Source organism: Schistocerca americana, chromosome 5, assembly GCF_021461395.2.
Source record: "Schistocerca americana isolate TAMUIC-IGC-003095 chromosome 5, iqSchAmer2.1, whole genome shotgun sequence".
NCBI classification, from domain to species: Eukaryota; Metazoa; Arthropoda; class Insecta; order Orthoptera; family Acrididae; genus Schistocerca; species Schistocerca americana.
Window position 1 is genome coordinate 67,444,974 of NC_060123.1, and position 11,516 is coordinate 67,456,489.

Consider the following 11,516-nt stretch of genomic DNA (forward strand, 5'->3'; position numbering starts at 1 on the left):
CATGGTCTACGGTTCATGGGGGTAGGTATTGTGTGTTTTGTTGGAAGATTACTTGAACGAAATTGGTGGTGCCTTGAAAAGAGGTTATAAAACGGATATAAATAAAAGTAAAACAACGGCAATGAAGTGTGGTCTAAATAAGTCCGATGATGCTGTGGGAATTAGATTAGTAAATCAGACGCTGGAAGTTACAGACTAGCGTTCCTGTGTAGACAGCGGAGTAATGACGACGATAGAAGTGAAGAAGTTACGAAAGGCAGTTGAAAGAAAGTCTTATCTGAAAAAGTGAACCACGTGAATTTTGAATACAAAATTAAAAACTAAACTTAAGTCCTCCCGAACAGGCCATGAAGGCCCAACGGCATCGACCGGCCGCCGTGTCATCCTCAGCCCACAGGCGTCACTGGATGCGAATATGGAGGGGCATGTGGTGAGCACACCACTCTCCCGGCCGTATGTCAGTTTCCGAGACCGGAGACGCTACTTCTCAACAAGTAGCTCCTCAGTTTGCCTCACAAGAGCTGAGTGCACCCCGCTTGCCAACAGCGCTCGGCAGACCGGATGGTCACCCACCCAAGTGCTAGCCCAGCCCAACAGCGCTTAACTTCGGTGATCTGACGGGAACCGGTGTTACCATTGCGGCAAGGCCGTTGGCCGAATACAAAATTAACTAATACTAAAAAGAAAAAACATTTTCCTTTTCATGTTCTGCCAAACACCGACGGAAAATTCGGTTAATGTTAAAATTAACTGTTACGAAAGTATTTTCTGGAATTGTTTGTCAGGAGTGTAGCTTAATACGAACGTTAAGGGCGCACGAGAAACCGCGCATACAAAAGGAATATACAAAACTGTCCAAAGACTGCGGAGAACTGGTCAAACGAACCTTCCACCTGAAGACTTAACAAAAATAACTTTTGGATAAATGTTTCTCGGTTTTGAAAAATCTTGAAGATCGTGTTACAAACCTTTCGTAAAAGACATTTTGCTGTCAAAAAAACATGACAACCTGCTAAAGCTTTTTATTTTTGCTGCTCTACAATTAGTTTGAAATAGGTTTTCATTCAGTGTCAGATTTCTTTGTCGCCATACTCAGAAATTAACTTTTGTACTAACAGATCGTCTGGTACTTTCATATGTAGGTCGGAATACGACACGGAGACGTCACAAAGTCACGGAACTTCCTTATGCCACCAGAGATTATGTCGATGTTCTTGATGGGACAACATTAGTAGCGATGCTGATTCCGTTAGACGTTAGGTAACGCAGCCTGTTTCTCCGTAGTATTTCAACACCGAATGCCTGTTTCCACGCACTTGTAAGGGTACCGTTGCTCTCCCGATTAAGGCTGTTGTTGCACATTCTGATATGAGCGGCTTCTTTGATGACAGAATCCCTGTAAGTACGCGCAGGTGGTAAGATTTTCCCTCCACCGAATATAATCGTTGTTTGTGGAGCTACTTTCGCTAACAGCAGATCTGTCAAATACGTGATATCGAAAGTGGCGTTATCGCCAGTTCTGAAAGCGCGCATGCAGACTGACGGTTGAAACTACTACCGCATTCACAAGAAATTTAACAAATTCTGGGAACACTCTGACCAAGGATTTCTTCTATTGGTCGTAGCCTCCCTCCATTTTTCTTGAGTGGCTGAAAAACTGATCGAATATGTTGTTTGCCCAGGGCTCTATTTTACTTGACTCGTTGAATAAACAGTCTTCCACTCAGACTATTAGAGTCTTTTATTGGGACGTCACGACCAGTTTCGCATTCTCAAAATGCATTATCAGGTGCTCTGTACACTGAAGGGATAACATATTTAGTCTTCGAAATAACCATCTTTTTAAAAGAAAAAAATGTAAACACATTTCTGAAAAGCGATCATAGTCACTTAAGGGCGCTAAGAATAGTATACTTACATTATCTTTCAAGGCACTGTAGCATGCAGCAAAAACAGTATAGCTAAGTTCTATTGCTCAAAGCCGAAGCAATAAAAATAAGTAACTCGCTGTAAAGCGGCAGTCCAAGTTAAAATGAGTGGGTCCGAACTACCGCTTTACAGCGAGTTACTTATTTTTATTGCTTTGGCCTTGAACAATAGTATTTAGCTATAACTACTTTTCCTGTTTGCAAAAATGATTAAAAAGATAATGTCAATATGCTATCCTTAGAATCCTTGTGTGACTATGATCACTTATTTCCAAAACTGTTTTTAAATTTAAGAAAAAAAATTGTTTATTGCGAACAGTAAATATGTTATTTCTCCAATGTGCAGATCGCCTGAGCGGAAGACTTTTTATTCAACAGGCAGAATTTTGGCTGTGGCCGATCTCATTTTAAAGCTAGGTGTATTTTATTTGATGTAGCCCCGAAGAAAGGAAGGAGAGCTGTAAGATGATGACCCTCGGGTATTATGTCCACGTTTCCGTTTCTTAGAAATGCTTTTCTTAATATCTCATCCACTATAGCGTTTCTTCCGCAACGCCTTTTTCAATACCTGATCTCGGAATCCGGGAGGTCTTTTTCGCAGTCTTACCTCTAAGTATTAGCCTTATTAAAACTGCTCTCTTTTGGCTTTGCTGACGAAAGCGTTGCACACGGAGATGCAAGTCAGTCTGAGATGGTTTGCGGTAGAACAAAGTGACGAAGCAGGATATCTGATTTTCGTTCCGTAAAACGTCTAAAAATTATAATTTTTCTTCTCTGTCCATCCCGCAGGTGAAACTCATGTTAGTGTGCATAATATTCATATTATCTACGAACTATCGGTAGTTTCGTAACTGTAAAGTCTCCAGTATGGCTGTTAGTAATATAATACACTCCTGGAAATGGAAAAAAGAACACATTGACACCGGTGTGTCAGAACCACCATACTTGCTCCGTACACTGCGAGAGGGCTGTACAAGCAATGATCACACGCACGGCACAGCGGACACACCAGGAACCGCGGTGTTGGCCGTCGAATGGCGCTAGCTGCGCAGCATTTGTGCACCGCCGCCGTCAGTGTCAGCCAGTTTGCCATGGCATACGGAGCTCCATCGCAGTCTTTAACACTAATAGCATGCCACGACAGCGTGGACGTGAACCGTATGTGCAGTTGACGGACTTTGAGCGAGGGCGTATAGTGGGCATGCGGGAGGCCGGGTGGACGTACCGCCGAATTGCTCAACACGTGGGGCGTGAGGTCTCCACAGTACATCGATGTTGTCGCCAGTGGTCGGCGGAAGGTGCACGTGCCCGTCGACCTGGGACCGGACCGCAGCGACGCACGGATGCACGCCAAGACCGTAGGATCCTACGCAGTGCCGTAGGGGACCGCACCGCCACTTCCCAGCAAATTAGGGACACTGTTGCTCCTGGGGTATCGGCGAGGACCATTCGCAACCGTCTCCATGAAGCTGGGCTACGGTCCCGCACACCGTTAGGCCGTCTTCCGCTCACGCCCCAACATCGTGCAGCCCGCCTCCAGTGGTGTCGCGACAGGCGTGAATGGAGGGACGAATGGAGACGTGTCGTCTTCAGCGATGAGAGTCGCTTCTGCCTTGGTGCCAATGATGGTCGTATGCGTGTTTGGCGCCGTGCAGGTGAGCGCCACAATCAGGACTGCATACGACCGAGGCACACAGGGCCAACACCCGGCATCATGGTGTGGGGAGCGATCTCCTACACTGGCCGTACACCACTGGTGATCGTCGAGGGGACACTGAATAGTGCACGGTACATCCAAACCGTCATCGAACCCATCGTTCTACCATTCCTAGACCGGCAAGGGAACTTGCTGTTCCAACAGGACAATGCACGTCCGCATGTATCCCGTGTCACCCAACGTGCTCTAGAAGGTGTAAGTCAACTACCCTGGCCAGCAAGATCTCCGGATCTGTCCCCCATTGAGCATGTTTAGGACTGGATGAAGCGTCGTCTCACGCGGTCTGCACGTCCAGCACGAACGCTGGTCCAACTGAGGCGCCAGGTGGAAATGGCATGGCAAGCCGTTCCACAGGACTACATCCAGCATCTCTACGATCGTCTCCATGGGAGAATAGCAGCCTGCATTGCTGCGAAAGGTGGATATACACTGTACTAGTGCCGACATTGTGCATGCTCTGTTGCCTGTGTCTATGTGCCTGTGGTTCTGTCAGTGTGATCATGTGATGTATCTGACCCCAGGAATGTGTCAATAAAGTTTCCCCTTCCTGGGACAATGAATTCACGGTGTTCTTATTTCAATTTCCAGGAGTGTATAATCTCCTGCAGTTGACGATAGAGGAAGTCGTTGAAACTAAAATATGCAACAAAATCTGACGTGGTTAGATAACTGAGAAATTTTTCAGAAAGCGATCAGCCATGAAGAGTCTGAATTTTATTTGCAGATCTGTTTCAACTAAAGAATAGTCATCATCAGTGTTAAAACAGTACCAAGGCAAAGACTCAGTAAAGTAACAATGCTTACAATTTGTGGCTGTGTGACACTATTTGTAAGCATTGCTACTCAAATGGTTCAAATGGCTCTGAGCACTATGGGACTTAACTTCTGAGGTCATCAGTCTCCTAGAACTTACAAGGGAACCTCTCCATCGCACCCCCCTCAGATTTAGTAATAAGTTGGCACAGTGGATAGGCCTTGAAAAACTGAACACAGATCAATCGAGAAAACAGGAAGAAGTTGTGTGGAACTATGAAAAAAATAAACAAAATATACAAATTGAGTAGTCCACGTGCAACATATACAACTTCATGGGTAATGTGCAGTCAGGAGCGCCGTGGCCCTGTGGTTAGCGTGAGCAGCTGTTGGGTGAGAGGTCCTTGGTTCAAGTCTTCCGTCGACTGAAAATTTTAATTTTTTGTTTTCAGACAATTATTATCTGTCCGTCTGTCCGTCCGATGCGATCACTTTTTTGGGAGTGATTATCACATCCACAAGAAAACCTTAATCGGGCAAGGTAGAAGAATCTTTTTATCCATTCGCCGAGTGTACAAGTTAGGTGGGTCGACAACATATTCCCGTCATGTGACGCACATGCCGTCACCAGTGTCGTATAGAATATATCAGACGTGTTTTCCTGTAGAGGAATCGGTTGACCTATGACCTTGCGATGAAATGTTTTCGGTTCCCATTGGAGAGGCACGTCCTTTCGTCTAATAATCGCACGGTTTTGCGGTGCGGTCGCAAAACATATACACTAAACTTATTACAGTTAACAGAGATGTCAATGAACGAACGGACAGATCATAACTTTGCGAAAATAAAGATGGTAAATTTTTCACTCGGGGGAGAACTTGAACCATGGACCCCTCACTCCACAGCTGCTCACGCTAACCACAGGACCACGGCGCTCCTGACGGCACGTTACCCTTGAAGTTGCATATGTTGCACGTGGACTACTCAGTTTGTATATTTTGCTTATTTTTATCATAGTTCCACACAACTTCTTCCTGTTTTCTCGATTGATCTGTGTTCAGTTTTTCAAGGCCTATCCACTGTGCCAACTTATAACTAAATCTGAGGGGGGTGCGATGGGGAGGTTCCCTTGTTAGAACTACTTAAACCTAACTAACACAAGGACACCACACACATCCATGCCAGAGGCAGGATTAGAACCTGCGACCGTAGCGAAGCATTGTTACTGTTCCGGCGTAACGACAAGCGCCGGCACGACGCTGAATAACGGAAGACGACGCCAGCCAGTAGTACGCTGACAAGGACGACACCAAGACAGGAGCGGCATCTAGCCCAAGAGAATATTAAGCGCCACTGCACCTAGTCGCAGAGTGGAAGACGAGCGATCATACAAAGGCTATAGCACTGACTTATGAACTGTTGCGTTTTGCTTGCATTGAACTTGTATATATCGAAGGACATTGATTATTTGCATTTCGCTATTTGCTTGCGACACCTCTTTGTGAATACGCAAAGTTAAGTACTATCAATTTAATTTACTGTAATAAACTCAATTAATACGATTTGCTTGAATTATTGTCTAGCTTCCCGAGAAAACAGCTTCGTAGGCACCCTATATTACACGTGTTTGCCGGCTATTACAGTTACTTTACTGATTATTTGTCCTTTGTACTGTTTTTTACACATATGATAACTTAAACTTCCTGGCAGATTTAAACTGTGTGCCGGAACGAGACTCGAACTCGGAACCTTTGCCTTTCGCGGGCAAGTGCTCTACCAACTGAGCCACCCAAGCACGACTCACGACCCGTCCTCACAGCTTAAATTCCGCCAGTACCTCGTCTCCTACCTTCCAAACTTCTCAGAAGCTCTCCTGCATACCTTGCAAAATTAGCACTCCCGGAAGAAAGAATGTTGCGGAGACATGGCTTAGCCAGGAAATTTCATTCTGGAAACATCCCCTAGGCTGTGGCTAAGCCATGTCTCCGCAATATCCTTTCTTCCGAGAGTGCTAGTTCTGCAAGGCATGCAGGAGAGCTTCTGCGAAGTTTGGAAGGTAGGAGACGAGGTACTGGCGGAATTAAAGCTGTGAGGACGGGTCGTGAGTCGTGTTTGGGTAGCTCAGTTGGTTTACATCGCTGTGGAGAACGTCTGGCTCCTGGGAAGACATATGGTAGCTTGCTACCTCCGTGTGACCCCGCAACATATTACACCTGCTTCCTTCCTACATCCAGAGAGTGACTACTTTCCAGCGACTAAATCACAGTCGATCATCTGGGTCAAAGGTTGGGCGATCGCGTACCTCTATGGGGATGCTGCCAAGTCGTGACTTGACTTTTGGTATTTCTTGCAGCAAGCCCACAATGAGGTTCGTAGATGGTCACACTGTCGGAAAACGTTTGCCAACTATCTTCCGGCAGTCTTCCTGGACCCACCACGCAGCTGGGATGTGCCGGGTGCAGTTGGTGTGCACATTTGACAGCTGATAATGAACCTTACGCTTCTCTCACCGCTCAGTATGTAATGCACGTACTATACCATGAAATGATCTACATGTTCCTTTTAACAGAGTGATCTTTATTGAAAATAAATAAATAATAATAAAAAAAACATTCCTGTTCCTTTAAATTTGTGATTGGCAAAAAAAGAAAGTTGGTAGAGCAGTTGCCCGCGAAAGGCAAAGGTCCCGAGTTCGAGACTCGGTCCGGCACACAGTTTTAATCTGCAAGGAAGTTTCATATCAGTGCACACTCCGCTGCAGAGTGAAAATTTCATTCTGGACATATAACTATTCTGTAGTTGAAATCGGCCTGCAATAAAATTCAGATTGTTCAAGGCTGATTACTTGCTTCCTTCCTGAAAATCCAACTGTCGCTGGACAAGGGATCTTACGGATTCCAGCATATATGAGAAACTTTTGACCACGAATGTCCCCGCCAGGATCTACGTTCTCTTACAAACAACTTTTCCCGGCCAGAATCCTCGACTCCGTCACCTCTTTAACGTACGCCCGTTTCTGCCCGAAATTCCTCGTATTTGTCCGACACAAGTGGCAGCGCAGCGCCGTTGCCGGTGGCCATGTTTTTTCACACCCTGCGTGGCCGCGGCGTGGGGCAGCTGAGGCCCGCCGCGCGGCTCCTGGGCCGGGCGGCAGCTGCGCCGGCAGCAGCTGGGGGCGACCCGCGGCCGCGGGCCACCTGCACCCCTCCCCTCCCACCGGCCACCCCCTGGGCTGCACCCCCTACCCCCTGCCCCAGCCACCCGCCGACCGCTCTCATCCGGCTCCAGATCGATGTACAAACACTGCCGCGACTGCGGCTCGCAGCCAGCGCTGCCACGAAGTCACGGAGCCTCCGTAGCGACAAAATCCTTCATTACTCACGCGGCCTGCTTTGCGATCATGCTGATGTAGCTCGACTGTCAAAATTAGATGTATATCTACATCTACAACTACATCCACACGGTTACTCTGCAATTCACACTAAGTGCCTGGCAGAGGGTTCATCGAACCATTTTCACATTACAGGGTGTCCGAAAAGTCTTTCCCTGATTACATAAATTGATAACTCAGGGTAGAAGTAAGATACAAATATGAAACTTGTGTCGAATTGTTTACAACTATCAAAGTTTTTTTTTCTGTTTTAAGTTTGCGCTACGTGAGTAGTGGATGTGGTGCAGTGCCCAAGAAGCCATGTTAACCAGTCAGGAGAAGGCGCAGTGTTTCCTGTGGTACCATGAGACACGATCACCAACCACAGTGCAGAGACACTTCCAGACAACATTTGGAAGGAATCCACCTGATGTCAAGAGCATTAAAGCCTGGTATGAGAAGTTCCAGAACACAGGATCGGTTGCTGACCTTCTGAGGTCTGGTCGACCAAGAACCTCAGCAGTCAGGATGGAAGCTGTAAGGCAGTCTTTTCTGCGAAGTCTGAAGAAATCGATGCGCAGGGCCTCACGTGAATTACAGATGCCAAAAAGCTCTCTCCTTGACATTTTACACACACGTTTATTGTTTCGTGCATACAAAGTGCAAATCGTTCAGGCCTTGTTGCCCAATGACAGTACACTTCGATATGACTTCGCGGTCGAAATGCTATCATGTATTGAAGACGATGATGGTTATCTCAGACAAACTACCTTTTCCGACGAAGCGACCTTTTTTGTCAGTGGAGTAGTGAATCGCCATAATGTGCGCAGTTGGGGTTCACAACCCCCTGGCGAGGTCACGGAGTGCACCAGAGGCAGTCCAAAGGTGAATGTTTGGTGCGCGCTATTGCACGATCGAATTATCGGGCCATTCTTCTTCGCTGAGGCTATCGTCACATCTGCAGTGTATCTGCACATGTTGCAACTGTATGCTGTTCCTCAGCTGCTTCAGTATCACCCCGATGTCTTGTTTCAGCAAGACGGTGCACTGCCTCATTTGGGTTTGGACGTCCGTGCCTATCTCGATATGACCTTTCCTGGGCGATGGATTGGTCGTGATGGGCCAACGGTCTGGCCTCCACGCTCTCCTGACATAACCCCATTAGACTTCTTTTTATGGGGTTATGTCAAGGACGAGGTCTACCGAACACGTGTACCAGATCTTGAAACCCTGCTGCAACGGATAACCACAGTCGTTGAATCGATCCCTCCAGTAATGTTGGCTAATGTGTGGACGGAAATTGAATATCGCCTAGATGCGCTACGTGCTACCAAGGGTGCTCATGTGCAAGTTTACTGATGTGTGAAAAAATCTTTGATAGTTCGTAAACAATTAGACACCAGTTTCATATTTGTATCTTACTTCTCGCCTGAGTTATCTTTGTACTTCTCTACCATTCCACTCTCGAATTGCGCGTGGGAAAAAGGAACACCTAAATCTTTCCGTTCGAGCTCCGATTTCCCTTATTTTATTATGATGATCATTTCTCCCTACGTAGGTGGGTGCCAACAAAATATTTACGCATTCGGAAGAGAAAGTTGGGGATTGAAATTTCGTGAATAGATCTCGCCGCAAAGAAAACCGCCTTTGTTTCAGTGACTGCCACCCCAACTCGCGTATCATATCAGTGACACTCTTACCCCTATTGCGCGATAACACGAAACGGGCTGCCCTTCTTTGGACTTTTTCGATGTCCTCCGTCAATCCTACCTGGTAAGGATCCCGCACCGCGCAGCAATATTCCTGCAGAGGACGGACAAGTGTAATGTAGGCTGTCTCTTTAGTGGGTTTGTCGCTTCTTCTAAGTGTTCTGTCAAAAAAGCGCAGTCTTTGTTTCGCCTTCCCCACAATATTATCTATGTGCTCTTTCCAATTTAAGTTGCTCGTAATTGTAATTCCTAGGTATATAGTCGAATTGACAGCCCTTAAATTTGTGCGATTTATCGTATACCCAAAATTTATCGCATTTCTTTTAGTACCCATGTGGATGACCTCGCACTTTTCTTTGTTTAGTGCCAATGACACTTTTCGCACCAAACAGAAATTCTCTCTAGATCATTTTGTAATTGGAATTGATCGTCTGATGATTTTACTAGACGGCAAATTACAGTCTTATCTGCAAACAATCTAAGGGGGCCGCTCAGATCATCACCTAGATCATTTACGTAAATCAGGAACAGCAGAGCGCCTATGACACTACCTTGCGGAGCGCCAGATATCATCTCTGTTCTACTCGATGGTTTACCGTCTATCACTACGAACTGTGATCTCACTGAGAGGAAATCACGAATCCAGTCGCACAACTGAGACGATACTCCGTATGCAGGCAATTTGATTAATAGTCGCTTGTGAGGAACGGTATCAAAAGACTTCTGGAAATCTAGGAATATGGAATCGATCTGAGATCCCTTGTCGACAGCACTCGTAACTTCATGGGAATAAAGATCTAGCTGTCTTGCACAAGAACGATATTTTCTGAATCCTTGTTGGTTATGTATCAATAAGTCATTTTCTTCAAGGTGATTCATAATGTTCGAGTACAGTATATGCTCCAAAATCCTACTGCAAACTGAGGTCAGTGATATGGGTCTGTAATTCAATGGGTTACTCCTATTTACTTTCTTGAATATTGGTGTGACCTGTGCTACTTTCCAGTCTTTAGGAACAGACCTTTCGTCAAGTGAGCGGCTGAATATGATTGCTAAGAAAGGTGCTATTGTGTCTGCATACTCTGAAAGGAACCTGATTGATATACCATCTGGACCGGAAGACTTGCCTTTCTTATGTGATTTGAGTTGTTTCGCAACACCTAAGATATCTACTTTTATATAACTCATGCTAACAGCTGTCCTGGTTTCGAATTCTGGAATATTTACTTCATCTTCTTTCGTGAAGGAATTACGGAAAACTGTATGTAGTGACTCCGCTTTAGTGCCACCATCATCGGTAACATTTCCGTCGCTATCGCGCAGTGACGGCATTGACTGTTTTTTGCGACTGGTGTACTTTACATACGACTAGGATCTATTTGGGTTTTCTACCATATTTTGAGACGATGGTTCATTGTGGAAACTATTAAAAGCATATCGCATTGACGTTCACACTAAATTTCGAGCTTCCGTGAAACATAGCCAGTCTTGGGGATTTTGCGTTCTTCTGAATTTGTCATCCTTCTTTCGTTGCTTCTGCCTCCCCCCCCCCTCCCCCTTCTATTTAACATGGCTATGGAAAAAATTGTGAGGACATGGAATAGGAAATAAAGGGAATTTAACTCGGGATAAAAAAAAGAGCAGAGAATCTTGCTACTCTAACCAACAATACAGAAGAAGCCCAACTTTCAGTGGAGAAGCTTCACGAAATCTCACAGAAAACTGGCCTGCAAATCTCCTACGAGAACACTCAGTACATGGAAAACAAGGCTGCAGATAATTGCAGATAATCTCCCCATTAGAACTCAGTACAGGGAAAGTGGCACAAGTTGCGCACATCAGATATCTAGGAGAGATAATCCAACCATCAGGACTTAACTCCACAGCGAACCAAGAAAGAAACTCCAAATTACAGAAAGCATATAAGCTCATTTGGAATCTCTACAATAAAAACTTCTGTCAATACAAAACTAACGCATTACAACACAATGGTTCTAACAGAAGCACTCTAAGCTGTAGGAACTACAGCGATTCATGGT

The 11,516-nt window shown here is 45.6% G+C and overlaps 1 pseudogene; it reads right to left on the reverse strand.

The window, feature by feature from the left end:
- Nucleotides 1–537: 537 nt before the first annotated feature.
- LOC124616949 lies at nt 538–655 on the reverse strand (annotated as a pseudogene).
- Nucleotides 656–11,516: the final 10,861 nt, after the last annotated feature.